The sequence below is a fragment of the Solanum stenotomum genome, chromosome 5 (assembly GCF_019186545.1).
Source record: "Solanum stenotomum isolate F172 chromosome 5, ASM1918654v1, whole genome shotgun sequence".
Taxonomy (NCBI): Eukaryota; Viridiplantae; Streptophyta; class Magnoliopsida; order Solanales; family Solanaceae; genus Solanum; species Solanum stenotomum.
In genome coordinates this window covers 20,668,448-20,686,970 of record NC_064286.1, presented here as the reverse complement: position 1 = coordinate 20,686,970, position 18,523 = coordinate 20,668,448, and positions in this window count along the sequence as shown.

Sequence of the window (18,523 nt, the reverse complement as noted above, 5' to 3'; positions counted from 1 at the left end):
ATAAAAAGGGTTTGATATAACTCTCAACTTTGTTATTTAGAGTTGATATATCATCGTTATTAAAGTGGTTCATATATACTTCTATTGGTATATAAATGACTCACATATACTCGTTTCTTCTAATAGAAGTGAAAATTAATTTTAATTTAATTTTTTAATTATCTTTTTGAAAAAAATATAGTCCATATAAGTATATTTGATCCTCCTCAGACGTAATTTTTTTTAATTTTTTGTTTCAACAACTAATTTAAATTTATTATTTTGATGGTCAAATTTTTTTATGTTTAACTAATTTTCTTGTAAAATTTATTATAGATGCCCCATTTTTTTATTTTATTCCTACAAATACAAAAACTAAATTATAAAATAGCCACAAAAAAATAGTTTTAAATTTTTATACTAAAGAATGAAAGAAAATAAAGAATAAGAAGCTTGACTAATGGTAATAAAAGAAGTCAAAAATTAATTTTTGAATGAAAAAGATTAAAATATACCTTGAACTTTGCTAGAAGAATCATATATATACCCATACATGATTTTTTAAACAATTTAAAGTAAAAAAAATAATTTTAAAACTAATTTTTTCACTTCCATCAGATGAAGGGTATGTGTGAGCTCATTTTTTAATTGTAATGATATATGTGAGTCATTTATATAACGGCAAGGGTATATATGAGTCACTTTCTTAACGAGTGGTATATTAGTTTGTCACGCCCCGAGCCTACACCCTGGGTGTGGCCGGCACTCGAGAATCATTGATGGGCCCAAGCAAACCCTTGGTCTGGCTTACTTACTCAGCGGAAGACTTTACTCAAAATAAATACTTTAAAACAAGTAAATTGAACTGCTCAAAATATAAATTAGAATGTATTATAATAACATTCACTGCCAAAGTGGCAACTCAAGTCTCAACTTAACTGAAAAGGAAAAGTAAAGACTCATGAACTAACATCACTAACTCTGTCTATGAAGCCTCTAAACAACTGAGATGGACGTTGGGACAAGACCCATGACATCCTAATGAACTAAAATACCGAAAGCAATAAAAAGGATCTTCTGGAAAGTTAGGAGGCTCACCAACTGAGTGTTCAACTGGATCAACGAGGCGCTGAATGTTGATCCTGGTTACCTGCGTCTGCATCATAATAAGATGCAGGCTAACTGACATCAGTACATTGAATGTACGAGTATTCGAGTTGGAATGCTAAACATAACTTAAGCTTAAAAAGAATCTGAAAGAAACACTTACCTTGGCTTTACTCAACTCCTAAATAACTTAACTCAATATAAAGCAATAAAACACATGCAATATATAGAAACAGTAGAAAACAACTTAGTTCGTTAAAGAAAATGCAATAACAAACTCAATTGTACTCATAAAATAAAGTAATATAGTTTCTGTGGGAGTTTCTCTAACCGACAACCACTACTATTAGCCTAAGTGGTGATACAACGTCTTCCCACGCTGCCAGAACTGTCCTATACTTTATGAACTTCTCTTAACAAGACTCTTGACTTTTCTTGACTTAACTCTTAACTTCTCTTGACTTGACTCTTGACTTCTCTTGACTTGACTCTTAACTTCTCTTGACTTGACTGCTTAACTTTCTTTGAATTGAATTATGAATTCAAGGATTGTGATTTGTGATAGGAAAGATCTCATGATGTTTATGAATGATTTTAGATGGCTAAACATGAGAAATGATCAAGAAATCACTGCCTGAAAATTAGTCTGCGACGTAGAGGTGTATTTAAATTTTTGTCGCAAAAATAATTTTTGAGGCAGAACGGTCCGTGACCGCTCCGCTCCGCGAAGAGACTTTTTGCGAAATTTTGGGACAGGTCCGCGACGTGGACAAGGGCACCAGATTTGTCCGACTTTTTCCTTCTTTGTTTTCCAATCCCAATTCACCTAAACTCGACTATTATTCTCAATTTTTCTTTAGATTCAAATACCCAATATATGTACCCATGAACCTAACTCATAACAACCCTAAAACTCGACGTAAAGATCTCAGAAACTTCTCAATTCAGCCCAATTCAAGAACGAAAAATAAATTCAAGAACACCATTCAAGATTCATCAACTTTCAACTTTCTAGAACGAACTTCGCTGAAATAAACGTGATTGGAGCGAGGGTGAATGAGCTCAACGCTATGAAATACTCACATACCTCGTAGGGGTCACCCCTTGACGAAATCCACGATCAAACTTGAACGGTCTTGACGAATCTTGCTTTTTCTCCTTTTCTTTTCTCTTCTCTCAAAACTCTAACTCTTTTTGGAAAAGTGTAAACTGACCAAGTTCAGTTTAGACCCCAATTAAGCTCCTAAAAATGAATTAAAATAATTGGAAAAAGAAAAGACTAAAATACCCTTCCAAAATCTGGATTAGACTTTCCTTATTTGAACAACCCAACTTCCAATAGGAATATCTCACTCATACAAACTCAGAATAGCGCTAACTTGGCGGCGTTAGAAAGATTATTCCAAGATCTTTCCTACGATATCTGGAAACACACCTAACTCATTCTGAGCTAGGAGTTATGGTTGTTTGAAGTTGATCATAAATCAAACTTAACATACTTAACAAATTTTCCAGATTTTTATATTCTTTCCAAAAATGACTATTTCCACTTTTTAACTTCTTTCTAGTTACGAGGTGTTACAATATCTCCCCTTTGGGAACATTCGTCCTCGAATGAGCTTACTCTTAGTACTCTAAGGGTGTAACATCTAACATTCAGTTCAAACACCCAACAAGCAATGCAAATACAACATGCAATCTCATAAGTTAAAAGAGTACTAAGAAGAGAATTAGTACCTTGATCTGAAATTTCTCCGGTTTCAAAGGGATGTGGATATCTTTTCTTCATATCTTTCTCAGCTTCCCAAGTAGCTTGCTCAACAAACTGGTTCCTCCAAAGAACTTTGACTGATGCTACTTCCTTAGTCCTCAACTTGCGAACTTGTCGATCTAGAATTTGAACCGGAATCTCCTCATAAGATAAGTTATCCTTGATACCAATATATTCAGTTGGTATGATAAGTGAAGAATCTCCCTTGCACTTCTTCAACATGGAAATGTGAAAAACCGAATGAACCGCGGCCAACTCTTGTGGTAGCTCCAACTCATAAGCTACATTATCTACCCTTTTTGATATTTTGTAAGGGCTAATATACCGGGGACTAAGTTTCCCCTTCATACCAAATCTCATAACACCTTTCATGGGTGAAATTTTAAGATATATGATACGCTCAAATTACACCTCCTTTCAGAAGCATAAGCGATCGTTATCAAGTAAAGAACCCAACTTGTAGGTTGGGATCGATCCCACGAGGAAAATGGTTTAGACTTTACTTTTAACCGACAACTATATTCGATTAGTCAAATTATTTCCAGAAACAGGTAATAAAAAGAAGGGGTTTGTGCTTGTGTAAAACAAATAGTAATAAGTAATATTGTAATCAATAATTAAACTCAACTTTGGTTGTTATCAAGATAAGAGAAATAACTAGGGTATACGTGTTCCCCATAATCTCATAACGCATTAATCCTAGTAATAGCAATCTTTTTCTAGTGTATTACATGCAAAGTGATAAGTTAGGTATCTCTAAATCCTTGGTCCGGCATCTAGAGAATTTCACCCCGCACCTTGGTCCGGCTACGTGTGTATAATTTACTAACCCTTACCTTTACCTCATATTAGACATCATAATCGATGTTTGGCTTAGTTATTACTTCGCACCAATCGACACTAGCCTATTAGATAGTATCACACTAAATCTATGTTGATAATTCTTTTCTTGTTAATTACCTCCTTGGTCTGGCAAGTAATAACAAGGCGAGTTCTAACGTTGGCCATCGTTAAAAAGACTTCTAAACGAAAGAATTATCAATGCATGCAAAATACTAGTCAAGAATTGCTTATTTACTATTCATACTTTGTTAATCGATCACGGTTCCCACAACCCTAGTTGCGGATTTAGTTACTCATATTAGCAAGAACACAATTCATAATTGTAGATGGAGAAATCATGAACTTACGTAAAGAGAATAATAAACCCAGAAAATTAACTTGAACTGCAAAGCCAAAATCTTCAAAACGAACTTGGGAAATCAATAATTGCTAGGGTTGCAAATTAATCTCCAAAGTTACAAAGCAAAAATAGAATAATAGTGTCTAACCCCCAAAAACGAGGTTTACATGTCCTATTTATAGAAAACAAATCCTAAATAAAAAAGGAAACAAATTAAGGAAAGTTTTGTTCAGGTACGCGTCTTCGATCCACGAGACTGACTTACGGACCGTCGATTGATCTACGGTCCGTAAGTCCCTTCCGTCACTCGGGACTTAGAAAATATTTCAGCATCCAACAATCAGCTTCTCTGAAGCAAACGACGGACCAGCAGCACGGACCGTAGATCGACCTACGGTCCGTCAATCCCTTCCGTAGCTCCATACTTAGCATCTTCAAAAATCAGGTACTGGAACCCTCGCAGTCTCACTCTACGGATCAACAGTACGGTCCGTAGATCAATCTACGGACCGTCAATGGGCACCGTGGTTCCACACTTGGTCAGATTTCCCTGATTTGTCCTCAACACATTCCTGCTGATCTACGGTCATCACCTACGGACCGTGAATGGACCTACGGTCCGTAGATGACCTCCGTGGATGCCTTTTTCTGCATTTCCTTCAGCTGTCTCTAAACTTCCGCGCCTGAACACCTTTCCTGCAAAACATGATAAAATACATAAAAACCAATATAAAAAGGCCCTAGACACACACAACTTGTAAGTGAAATGTATTAGAAATACCGTAAACTCACGGTATATCAACACCCTCAACTTAAATTCGTTGTTTGTCCTCAAGCGACGCACTAGAACTCTAAACGACACTTGTATAGAAGCAAGCATTTCTACTCAAGCAATCACATGGCTCTCTACCTCCTCATTGTTCGGGTGCACATTCGTGTTCTTAGACTCGATAAGCCAACTCATGTGGATCCCATCATGACACAGACCAACCAACTGACACACAACAGACACCTTCTCACTGTCACCCAGATACCAACTTTCCAACAATGGAACTAGTGCCCTTACTTCAAACGAAATCCTCTTTTAGCAAAAATTTGATTTCATTCATGGTACAAGGATTTATTCAACACTCACGCTCAGAAGTAATTTCAAATACAGTTCGTGCTTACTGCCATAAGCTTGCCCTTATTTTCACTGCTCAGACTCTTCAAACTAGACTCCAGGATCACTATAGGACTTTATTGGCTTGTAACGTAGGCTCAGGGTCAGGTGTGGTACATTTGGGTACTGTTTAGTGACTTTCTGCCCTCCTTGTCATTACACTAGGCTTTTAACCTCTTTTTGCCCTATTTTTGTCATATTATTGCTTTACCGCTTTCCCTTGATTTTCTTCAACCACGGAAGTGACTTTAAACTTTGTAGCTCAATTTCTTTTTATTTAATTGCTCCTTTCTTCTTTGAATAATTCACATCCTTTCCTTACGTTTCCCCCAAGAATTTTTTTTTTCATCCCCATTTTTCTTTCAGTTTCCTCTTTCATAGCCACCCTCAACTTATGGATTTTCCGTTAGTTGAGGTTCACAATACCCGATGTCAAGTCAGGGCCAAGATTGAAGTTACTTTTTACATTAGCCACCCTCAACTTAGGCTTTTGGCCTAAGTCAAAGTGCACATGTCCAAGGAGGGACCGGGGCCAACATAGTAGATTATGGGAAGGTGAGTTCGGGGTTTTAGAAAGAAATGGTTTATTTTTAGGCTTAAAGTTGGATCAAAGGGAACAGTTATTTCATTTGGTTGAATCCTACTAGGCAATTTATGGGTTTTTCAGAACAACGGCCTATGATCACTTCCTATCCTCTAGATTGAATTGTCTTAGCAGGACTAACCGGGCAAGTTCTAGTTTTGCACAAAACTGTTTGAACAGTCAATGATTCTCACCCACTCTTGGCACAAGTTTCATTATCAGATTATTAGACTACCCGGTTCAAGTTTTAGGTTTAATCATGCAATCAAGTCGATAGTTACTATGTCATACTCAGAGCCAACACAATCAGCAACTCGTAGCCTACTTCTAGCATACAACCCAGAATCTGACGGGTATCATTTTTCCTAAGCCATCATGCTTCGTTCTGTATCATGCTTCTACACACACAATCCTAAGACACGTCGGTTCAACAAAAATTAAGCAGTCTCTTGGGGCAAAAGAACACAGGCAAGAAAACCCCAAGAGAGGATACATGAGTTGGGTTACTCAGGCTTCACCCTATCACTCACGATCCATTTACCCCATCCCCAACAAAAATAGATGCAATTTTCCACAATGCATACATAGACAGTAAAAGTGAATGGATTTGAGTGAAGCAAACCTGTGGCGCAAAGCGCCGGCAAATCATCAACAAGTAGGGGGATCCGGTTTCCCGGAGCCCTCTGGAACATCAGTGGGGGCACCCTCAGTAGTGCCCACCTCAGCACTCCTAGCACCCTCAGTAATGCGCTCTATCAAACGCTCTGCACCATCAGTGGTGCTCGCGACGCCTCTCAAAATAGGCTGATCCTCTGCAACCGGGGCAGAGCTCGATGCCCCTGCAGCTCTCTCACGCACCCTCTGCTGGCGCAACTCTTCATCTGCAATCGAGGCCCTCCTAGCCTCCTTCTCCTGCCGATGCTATCTTTTCTGAGCTTTCTCTTCCTCCGTGCGATGAGAGCGGTGCCGCTTGCCCTTGGCATGTGTCGGTGCAGGCCCCTCCTCAGTGATGCCACTGAATAGAGCATCTAGCACTGTATCATCAGCCAGTGCAGTAGGGGCAGCCGGAGTCTCAACTGAAGGTGCAGCAAGAATGGCATCCACATCAGTTCGGAGGCTGGCTATGTCAGCCTGTAAAGCAGATAAGTCTGTGGCCGGAACTGATCGCTCGAGGACTCGCAACTCAAAGGCGTCAAGCCGCTTATTAATCGCCAGGACCTTATGGTCCATCATCCCCTCCATCATGCGATCCAATCTAGCCTCGGACTCGGCAATTGACTTTTGCATCCAAGGCTGGATGTGATGCAGCAGTGTGGCCATCTGCGCCTCTAACTTTTGTACTTTGGCCATCGGGACAACCGTCGCTCCTAGCGGTGGTGTAGACCGGGAAGAACTAGGGGCAACACTAGCTGTCTGAGAAGAGGAGCCTGGGACAGTGTCAGTGTGGTCTGGGATAATGGGGTCACCGCCCTGTGCCTGCCCCACAGTGTCTGCAAGATCGGAGCTCAAGGGGGGTACCTCAATCTGGGGCTCTCTGCGAGGTGCTGCCACATTTGCGTCATCCCGAATAAGGACAATGTCCAATGCCCCTGTAGGGTGGACTAGCCTGTCACAATGCCAGATCGGTACTCCAGAGTCCCTGCACAAGTGAAATATTAGACAGGGGAAAGGGTAAGTAGTGGAGGTCCTGAAAGCTCTCTCGTGGATCTCTGCCAGCAGCATTTGGGCAAAGTCGATCTCTACTCCCGCCACCAATGTAGCAACCATCACCGCTCTGTCCCAAGTGACCTGATTGTCAGCTTTTGTGGGTGCCACTCTGTTGCGTACCAATAGCCAGAAGAATTTTGCTACGAAGTTCAATGTGGCCTTCCGGATGCCCAACCGTGGAGCAGCGACCCATTCTGCACGCTTGCCATTTGCAGCAATGTACCTGGCCAGCCATAGTATCACAGCCTCTCGCTGCTCAGTATTCCTCTGGAAAGTGCCACTCCGCACGATGTCCCAGCGGTAATCAAATTCCGATGTGTTAGGAGACCAAGAGTGGCCCGTGGTAGGACCATAGAGAAACCGGCTAATGGTGGCGGGTGATATATCCACCGGACACCCTCGAACCAAGGTGGAAGTGAGCGGGGCCTGCGCTAGTGGCTTTGACCGCTTGGAAATGGACCCGCGGAGAGTGGCAGCATAGGAAGCATAGAACTCCCGGACAATCTCCTCGCTATACGTCCCTGGGTCTCGAGCCATCCAGTCACACTTGTGAAGTTTGAAAAGCCGGTGAATATCTGGCACAGTATGCAAGCTCCCCGTGAGGACTCTGCGCTCCTCTTGTATTAATCGGGCCATTTTCTGTTTGTCATTCACCATCTTTGCATCCCTATAGATTTGCCATTGACCCTCGACACACCACCTATTCAACTCCCCTGCTACCGGAGCAGGTTCATCATTCCTAGGTGCAGGAATGGCCTCTGAACTAGTTGCCTCATCAGACGAGGCTGCTTGGTCATTTTCTCCAGACCCTGTGGACGATTTGGCGTTGGACCCTGTAGCATGGACAGACTCTGATTGTGATGATTGGGAGCCTGAGGCATGAGTAGACTCGGAGCCGGACATAGGACCCTCCGAACTGGAAGCAGCCCCAGTTGGTGACCCGATCAGTGTGTGCTCCTCATCAGACTGGGAGACAGTGACTACGTCGGGGATCACCTTCCGGGGGGTGCTCCTGGGTGCTGCGCGAGAGGCCCTAGGGTTGAGAGGCACATATGCGGGGTCAGAGTCGTTCTCGGTGTCCTCATCAATCAACCGGAAGCTAGGGGCAACCGATTTGGACTTGCCCCGTTTCGAGTAGGTGACCATCTTATTGGGTGCCATCGTACCTGCAGGAATGTCATTAGTGCCAAAACTAACCATATGCAACAAAAGAACTCATATAGAGTTGGTAAGAACCCAGACTATGTCCAAAACTTTTTTTTGACAGATGCTACAGAAGTCATCCACGGAGGAGACCTACGGTCCGTAGACTGATCTACGGTCCGTGGATCTCTTTCGTGGATCAGGGTGCCTGAAATATAGGTCGCAGATGAAAACCACGGAAGTACAGAAAGGTCCGTAGATAGATCTACGGACCGTAGTCCATATCTGTGGTTTTACACTTGGTGAAAATTTATAGGTGTATCAAATGACGAACCCCATCTACGGTTCGTAGATGGATCTACGGTCCGTAGACGGGGTATCGTGGAAGCAAACAGTGCCAGGTATCATACATTTTTCGCTTTTGGTTTCAATATTAACATAACCTAATCATGCATATACACAATTGAAATATGCTAGTTCGTCATTCTTAAGATTCCTACCGATTATTATACCCAACACTTTAGACTAGATGTGGAACCCTAAGTTGAAACTAGCACGTAGTATTTACGATCACATAAACTCACATCACAATTAAAACTAACAATCACTATCTATCATTCCAAGGGCATTGTACTATTCAAGTTTATCATGCAATTTCATCTAACAATTACCCAAGGTCAAGACCTACTCCCGACCCTCTATATTCAATCTATGAATTGAAATTCAAAGTGAAGAGAAAGTCTATTACCTTACAAGCAACAAGGAGTGGGGTGATTGCGTGATGGTACTATGATTTAGCAAGACCAAGGAGTCACCTTTTCGTCACTGACCAAACATCGTACCCTTTTTATCAGATTATGGAGTGGGTTAATTATGGTATGGAAAAGGTGTTGGGAATATATGGAAGGGAGGATATTATGTGGTGATTATGGAGTGATTTGGGGAGTTTAAAGAGTGGGAGAAACGGTTGTGGGAGTAATGGAGGGAAGGGAAATGATTTGAAACAATGGGGGTTTTAAGTAATGGTGGTCCGGGTCGGGTCAGTTAACTGTAAGGTGTGGACTCACGAGACCCCGTCTACGGTCCGTGAGTCTATCTACGGTCCGTAGATCACAATTACACTAAGACAGTGTTAGGGACTTACCTGGGATCTACGGATACCATTGACGGTCCGTGGATAGATCGACGGACCGTCGATGGGGTCCGTAGACCTCTGCACCAGACCATTTTCTACAGATTTCTTGCATGGTGTACCTGCACATGAAGCAACCAATAGGCTATTTTTTTACATTTTCTGGACACTTTTTAGACACGGACCCTATATTACTTCTAGCCAACACTAAGAACTAAAATACTGAAACCCCTACCTACATTGATACAAAAAACGCAAGTAATCAAAGAAACCTAAACTACATAATGTAAAACAGACCCCTATTATTGGCTAGATTTTACATCTTGTGTTGCCTCCCAAGCAGCGCTTGATTTAACGTTGCGGCACGACGCAAGTATCTTGATTATTCAAACTTCATCAAGATTGCAGACCTCAATCACTTCTTGCACAGTTTCAGCATTTCCCAGATAGATCTTTATCCTTTGCCCGTTCACCAGAAACCTTGTTCCATCCTTATTTTCAAGCTCAACCGCTCCATGCGAGAGCACTTTTGTGAGCAAAAATGGCCCAGTCCACTTGGACTTGAGTTTGCCTGGAAACAAGCGCAACCTAGAGTTGAATAGCAGCACACGATCGCCAACCACAAATTCTTGCTTTTCAATTCTTTGATCATGATACCTCTTCATCTTCTCTTTGTATAAGGCTGAACTTTCATAAGCTTTTAGGCGGAACTCATCAAGCACGTTCAAGTCGTTCATCCTTTGATTAGATGCAGTGACCTAATCCAAATTTAACTTCTTCATTGCCCACGTAGCTTTGTGCTCTAACTCTACTGGTAAATGACAAGACTTCCCATATACAAGTTGGTAAGGCGACATACCTATGGGGGTCTTGTATGCAGTGCGATATGCCCATAGAGCATCATCAAACTTCCTTGACCAATCAGTTCGATTGGCGTTCACAGTCTTTGCCAATATCTGTTTTATTTCTCTGTTGGACACCTCAACTTGACCGCTAGTCTGTGGATGATAAGGAGTGGCTACATTGTGACGGACACCATATTTCTCAAGTAGTGTTTTGAACAACTTGTTACAAAAGTGAGAGCCTCCATTGCTAATAACAGCCCTTGGTATACCAAATCTGGAGAAGATATTCTTTTTTAGGAATGCGGTGACACTTTTACCTTCGTTGTTGGGGAGTGCTACTGCTTCCACCCACTTCGATACATAATCAACCGCGACCAGAATATATTTCATCCCATATGAACTAACAAATGGGCCCATGAAATCAATGCCCCATACATCAAACAATTCGATCACCAATATGGGATTCATAGGGAGCTCTTGTCTCTTTGAAATTCCTCCATCTCTTTGGCACCGATCACAAGACTTGGCGAAATCATGAGCGTCTTGGTGGATGGTAGGCCAGTAGTACCCACACTGCAAAATCTTATGTGCAGTCCGAATACCACTATAATGCCCACCAACGGGTGATGAATGACATGCTTCAAGTACACTCAACATTTCAACCTCAGGCACACAACGACGAATAATCCCATCAGCAAAACTACGATACAAATAAGGTTCATCCCAAAAGAATTTCTTCACATCATGCATAAATTTCTTTCTTTGGTGAAAAGACAAATCGGGTGGCACAATGTCACTTGCCAAATAATTAGCAAAGTCTGCGAACCAAGGAATCAAATCGTTAGAAGCAGCCAATACCTGTTCATCTGAAAACGCATCATTAATTTCAGCCCTATCTCCAAGCTTTAGCATGGCCTCTTCCTCTAATCTGGACAAGTGGTCGGCAACTTGATTTTGGGTTCCCTTTCTATCTTTTACCACAAAATCAAACTCTTGCAGCAACAATACCCATCTAATCAATCGTGGTTTTGCATCCTTTTTCGCCATCAAATACCTCAATGCAGAATGGTCAGTATGCACGATGACCTTAGTACCAAGCAAGTAGGAACGAAATTTTTCGAATGCAAAAATCACCGCAAGAAGTTCTTGTTCGGTCACTGTATAATTCTTCTGGGCCACATTCAGAGCTTTGCTAGCATAGTAAATAGGGTGAAGAATTTTCTCACGCCTTTGACCCAATACTACACCAAGCGCCACTCCACTCGCATCACACATTACCTCAAACGGTTGTTCCCAATCTGGTGAAATAATGATAGGTGCTGTAACCAACTTTTCCTTCAACTCTCCAAATGCTCTAAGACAAGCATCATCAAAGCAGAACTTATTCTCCTTCTCGAGCAGTTTGCACAAGGGATGTGCAATTTTTGAGAAATCTTTGATGAATCTCCTATAAAAACCTGCATGCCCAAGAAAACTTCTAACACCTTTTACAGAGATAGGTGGTGGAAGCTTTTCTATTACCTCGACTTTAGCTCTATCAACCTCAATACCTTTCTCTGAAATTCGATGACCCAACACTATACCTTCTTTTACCATGAAATGACATTTCTCCCAATTCAGCACCAAGTTGCAGTCTTCACATCTTTTGAGCACCTCGGCCAGATGTTTTAGACAGTGATCAAACGAATCACCTACCACTGAAAAATCATCCATGAACACCTCAATAGTGTCCTCCACCATATCAGAAAATATCGACATCATACATCTCTGGAAGGTCGCTGGAGCATTGCACAATCCGAAGGGCATTCGTTTGAACGCAAAAGTCCCATATGGGCAAGTGAAAGTGGTCTTCTCTTGGTCTTCTGGAGCTATAGAAAGTTGATTGTAGCCCGAATACCCATCAAGAAAACAATACCAACTCTTGCCTGCAAGTCTATCTAACATCTGATCCATGAATGACATAGGGAAGTGGTCTTTCTTGGTCCACGCATTCAACTTCCGGTAATCCATGCAAACCCTCCATCCAGTGATAGGCCTCATTGGAACAAACTTATTTCTTTCATTTGGAACCACAGTCATACCACCTTTTTTAGGTACACATTGCACAGGACACACCCAATTACTATCTGAGATGGGATAAATAACTCCCGCATCCAACAATTTGATGATCTCCTTTTTGACTACCTCTTGCATATGTGGATTTAATCTTCTCTGGTGCTCAACACAGGGCTTATGATCTGGTATGAGTTGGATTTTGTGAGAACAGATACCGGGGGGGATCCCAATAATATCTGCAATAGTCCACCCAATCGCTCGCTTGAACTTCTTTAATACAATCACCAAACACTCTACTTGTCTTGCATTCAAATCTGCTGCAATGATGACCGGCAAAGTATTCTCTTCGCCTAAATATACATACCTCAAGTGTGGTGGTAGAGCTTTAAGCTCCAATTTCGGTGCCTCCACAATAGATGGTCTTGTGGGTGGGGACTCACGATTCTTCATGTCTAGCTCATACTTCTTTGGTTTGGACCGGTATTCACACTTATCAAGTGCGGCTACCAACTCAACATATTCTTCAATACCATCACTACCAAAATTCATCATGACTGCTACTAGTGCCTCAACACCTAATCGCTCTTCAATTTGCACTTCTGACCCACTCTCCACTCTGTAAGTTATAGCAGATACTGTTTGTAGCTCACCATTCTGCTTCATGGATCTATAGATATTGAAAGTTGCTTCTTCATTGTTCAGTCTAAACTTCATATGTCCCTTTTCTATATCAACTAACGCACGTCCTGTGGCAAGAAATGGTCTCCCAAGGATGATGGGAACCTCAAAATCAACCTCACAATCAAGGATCACAAAATCCGCCGAAAAGATGAAAGACTCTACTTTCACTAGCACATCATGGAGCACACCTATGGGCCTCTTCACAGTCCGATCAGCCATCAGTAACCGCATTGCAGTGGGCTTTGGATCCCCTAGACCCAACTTCTTGTAAATAGATAAAGGCATGAGGTTGATGCTAGCACCAAGATCACACAATGCCTTAGCAAAGTGTAATAACCCTATAGTACATGGAATCGTGAAAGCACCAGGGTCTTCCTTCTTCTGCACCGGAGATCTTGTAGCAATAGCACTACAATGCTGCAATCTGTCATCGTCTTCAAAACTCACAGACCTTTTCTTTGTCACCATATCTTTCATGAATTTTGCATATCCAGGCATTTGCTCCAAGGCTTCTATCAAAGGGACATTGATAGAAAGCTGCTTCAACATAGTGATAAATCTGCGATATTTCCCATCTTCAGTCTTCTTCACTAACCTTTGAGGAAAAGGTGGTGGAGGTCTAGGTATGGGAACCACTTTCTGAGGTACCTCCACTTCTTGTTCTGTCACAACCTCTGACTCCTCTCTATCTTTCACCACATCATCTTCTTTTCTATTCTCGACTTCTACCACAGACGGCATAGGTGGATCTATGGTTTGCTTACCTCCTCGAGTGGTAATTGCCATACAATGCCCATCATTCTTTGGATTCTGAATGGTGTTGCTAGGAAGAGTGCCAGGTTGACGCGGGTTCACTGTAGTAGACAACTGCGTCATCTGCTGCTCTAGATGCTTTATTGACACTGCATGGGCATCAACCTTTTGACCAATACCAGATAAGTCGTTTCTCATCTCCTTCACATTCTCATCAGTAGCATCAAACCTTCTCATCATCTTCTGCAGCATATCTTCAATACGCGTCATATTACCTCCAACTTCCCTAGCACCAGATTCCCGATTTTGAGGGGGAACATAGGGTCCAACCCGATCGTTTCTGTTGCCATAGTTGTTCCTGTTGTAGTTGTTGTCGCGATTGAAGTTCCCATCTCGGACATAGTGACCCTCTCGGTTGTAATTTCCATAGTTCCGACCTTGGTTCCCTTGACCTTGGCGCCAATTTTTCGTGTTGGATCCTTGGGCGTTTGGTCGGAAACCCCCCGTCTGATCATTCACCGCATAAGTGTCCTCTTCATAGTAACACTCCTCAACTGGTGGTGGAGTTCTAGTTAAGTAATTTACAGCATTTACCTTTTCTGCTCCTCCACTCACATGCTTCAATACCAACCCCAACTCTGTCCTCATCTGAGCCATCTCCTCACGAATATCATCTGCAGAGTTAACAGTAGCATTATGAACAGCAAATGTGTTTCTCCCAGTATCTGACCTTCTAGTGCTCCACGCTTTATTGTTGCGAGAGATCCTCTCCAATTTTTCAGCAATCTGTGCGTATGTACAATCACCATATGAACCTCCAGCAATAGTGTCAAGTACTGCTTTATTGTTATCATCCTGTCCTCGATAGAAATATTCCTTCAGTGACTCATCATCAATACGGTGATTTGGGACACTTCTTACGAAAGCAGTGAATCTGTCCCACGAGCTACTCACAGACTCTCCAGGTAATGCCACAAAATTGTTGACCCGATCTTTGTGATTGAGCTTCTTAGATACTGGATAGTACTTTGCTTTAAATACCTCTGCTAGTTGGTCCCATGTGAAAATTGAGTTATAAGGAAGCTCAGTGAACCATACTGCAGCATCGCCTGTCAGTGACAGAGGGAACACTCGTAACCCAATGACGTTCATATCCAAGTCTGGTCTGCCTACACAACTTTTGCAAACCACCCTGAGCTTGGCTAAGTGAGCATGTGGATCCTCCGATGGCGATCCTGAAAATAAGCCTCTTGCTGTAAGCATCTGCATCAAACTACTAGTCACCACAAATGTGTGCCCTGGAGGTAGAGGAGGTAGGACGATGGGTCCATCGGAATCTGCTATGTCGACGTTGCCCCGATAGTTGTCATGGTGTTGTGGGCCTGGTGGACCATGCACTCTCATTGCATCTCCCAATTGATTTTCAGCTAGACCCCGGTTTTCCCCACCAACTACTCTTGGCTGCTGTAACTCAACTGCTTCATCTAGATTTCCTCCGATAGGATGAACTGGAAGTCCTTGATTGTTCATTCTTCGCAAAGTTCTGTTCAACTCTGGATCGTACGGAGTAAGTGGTTCGCCTTGGCTCCGTGTACTTGGCATACACTAGAGTCTGAACCTGAGAGAGACAAAAACAAAGAAAAAAAATAAAATTAGGAAATATTTGACTAACGTTCAATATTGTAGTTAAAATTAAATCTAAAAGCCAGTTTCCCCGGCAGCGGCGCCAAAATTTGATACGCTCAAATTACACCTCCTTTCAGAAGCATAAGCGATCGTTATCAAGTAAAGAACCCAACTTGTAGGTTGGGATCGATCCCACGAGGAAAATGGTTTAGACTTTACTTTTAACCGACAATTATATTCGATTAGTCAAATTATTTCCAGAAACAAGTAATAAAAAGGGGGGTTTGTGCTTGTGTAAAACAAATAGTAATAAGTAATATTGTAATCAATAATTAAACTCAACTTTGGTTGTTATCAAGATAAGAGAAATAACTAGGGTATACGTGTTCCCCATAATCTCATAACGCAGTAATCCTAGTAATAGCAATCCTTTTCTAGTGTATTACATGCAAAGTGATAAGTTAGGTATCTCTAAATCCTTGGTCCGGCTACGTGTGTATAATTTACTAACCCCCTTACCTTTACCTCATATTAGACATCATAATCGATGTTTGGCTTAGTTATTACTTCGCACCAATCGACACTAGCCTATTAGATAGTATCACACTAAATCTATGTTGATAATTCTTTTCTTGTTAATTACCTCCTTGGTCTGGCAAGTAGTAACAAGGCGAGTTCTAACGTTGGCCACCGTTAAAAAGACTTCTAAACGAAAGAATTATCAATGCATGCAAAATACTAGTCAATAATTGCTTATTTACTATTCATACTTTGTTAATCGATCACGGTTCCCACAACCCTAGTTGTGGATTTAGTTACTCATATTAGCAAGAACACAATTCATAATTGTAGATGGAGAAATTATGAACTTACGTAAAGAGAATAATAAACCCAAAAAATTAACTTGAACTGCAAAGCCAAAATCTTCAAAACGAACTTGGGAAATCAATAATTGCTAGGGTTGCAAATTAATCTCCAAAGTTACAAAGCAAAAATAGAATAATAGTGTCTAACCCCTAAAAACGAGGTTTACATGTCCTATTTATAGAAAACAAATCCTAAATAAAAAAGGAAACAAATTAAGGAAAGTTTTGGTAAGGTCAACACTGGGGCAGTAGCCAACTTCTTCTTCAATTCCTGAAAGTTTTTCTCACAAGCTTCAGACCATTGAAACTTCATTGTTTTATGAGTTAACTTGGTCAAAAGGGGATGAAATAGATGATAACCCCTATACGAACCTTCTATAATAGCTAGTCAAACCCAAGAAACTCCTAATATCAGTTGGAGATGTGGGTCTAGGCCAATTCTGCACTGCCTCTATTTTTTGAGTATCAATTTTAATTCCCTCTCCAGACACGATGTGGCCTACGAATGCGATAGACTTAAGCCAAAACTCACACTTAGAGAACTTGACATATAACTCTCTATCCTTTAAAGTTTGAAGAACTATTCTGAGATGACTAGCATGATCTTCTTCATTCCTCAAATAGATTAGTGTGTCATTAATGAAGACGATAACAAACATATCTAAATAAGGCTTGAATACTCTATTCATAAGGTCCATGAACGTTGCAGGTGCATTGGTTAAACCAAACGACATGACTAGAAACTCATAGTGACCTTAATGGGTCCTGAAGGCTGTCTTTGGAATATCACATTCCCTTACTCTTAACTGATGGTAGCCAGATCTGAAGTCTATCTTAGAGAAACAATAGCACCCTGAAGCTAATCGAAAATATCATCAATTCTCGGAAGATGATACTTATTCTTGATGGTAACCTTGTTCAACTGGCTGCAATCTATACACATCCTAAGGGAAACATCTTTCTTTCTCACAAACAAGACCGAAACACCCCAAGGTGAGACACTTGGTCGAATAAAGCCCTTATCAGAGAGATCTTTCAACTGCTCTTTCAACTCTTTTAACTCTGTTGGAGCCATTCTATATGGCGGAATAAATATCAAATGAGTATCTAGAAGAATATCTATATCGAAGTCTATTTCTTTCTCAGGAAGGACTCTGGGAAGATCATCAGGAAAGACTTCTGGAAACCTTTTACTACTGGAACTAACTAGATAGGAGGTATCTCAACACTAGACTCATTAACTCGAACTAAGTGATAGACACACCCCTTGAAAACTAACTTTCTTGCCTTACGGTACGAAATAAAACGACCCTTAGGCACTGCTGAAGTGCTTTTCCACTCTAATACTGGCTCATTTGGAAACTGGAACTTGACGACTCGAGTTCTACAATCAATTGAGGCATAACAAGCATGAAGCCAGTCCATACCAAGAATAACGTCAAAATATATCATGTCTAACTCAACTAAGTCAGCCATGGTACTCTTGTGATTGATGGAAATTGTACAATCACGATAAACTCTCTTTGCTAGAATAGACTCACCAACAGGTGTAGAAACACTGAAGGGCTCACTAAGTTGCTCAGGAAGAACATTAAAATTCATCGCAACATACGAAATTACAAAGGATAAACTTGCTCCTCGATCTAGCAAAGCATAACCATTAAAGTTAAAAACTTGGATCATACTAGTGACAACATCTGGCGAATCCTCTTGCTCTTGGCGACTAGTGATCGCATAAAGGCGGTTTGCTCCTCCGCCAGTACCGAAAGTAGCTCCTCTAGGTGCAACCCTGTCTGGTGGAGCAACTGAAGAAGATTGGGCTCTATCGCCCCCATTACCATTACCTTGCTAGTTCTTTGGACATTCTCGCATGAAATGACCATTCTGGCCACACTTGAAACATCCAGTAGAGCTATCACGACACATCCCT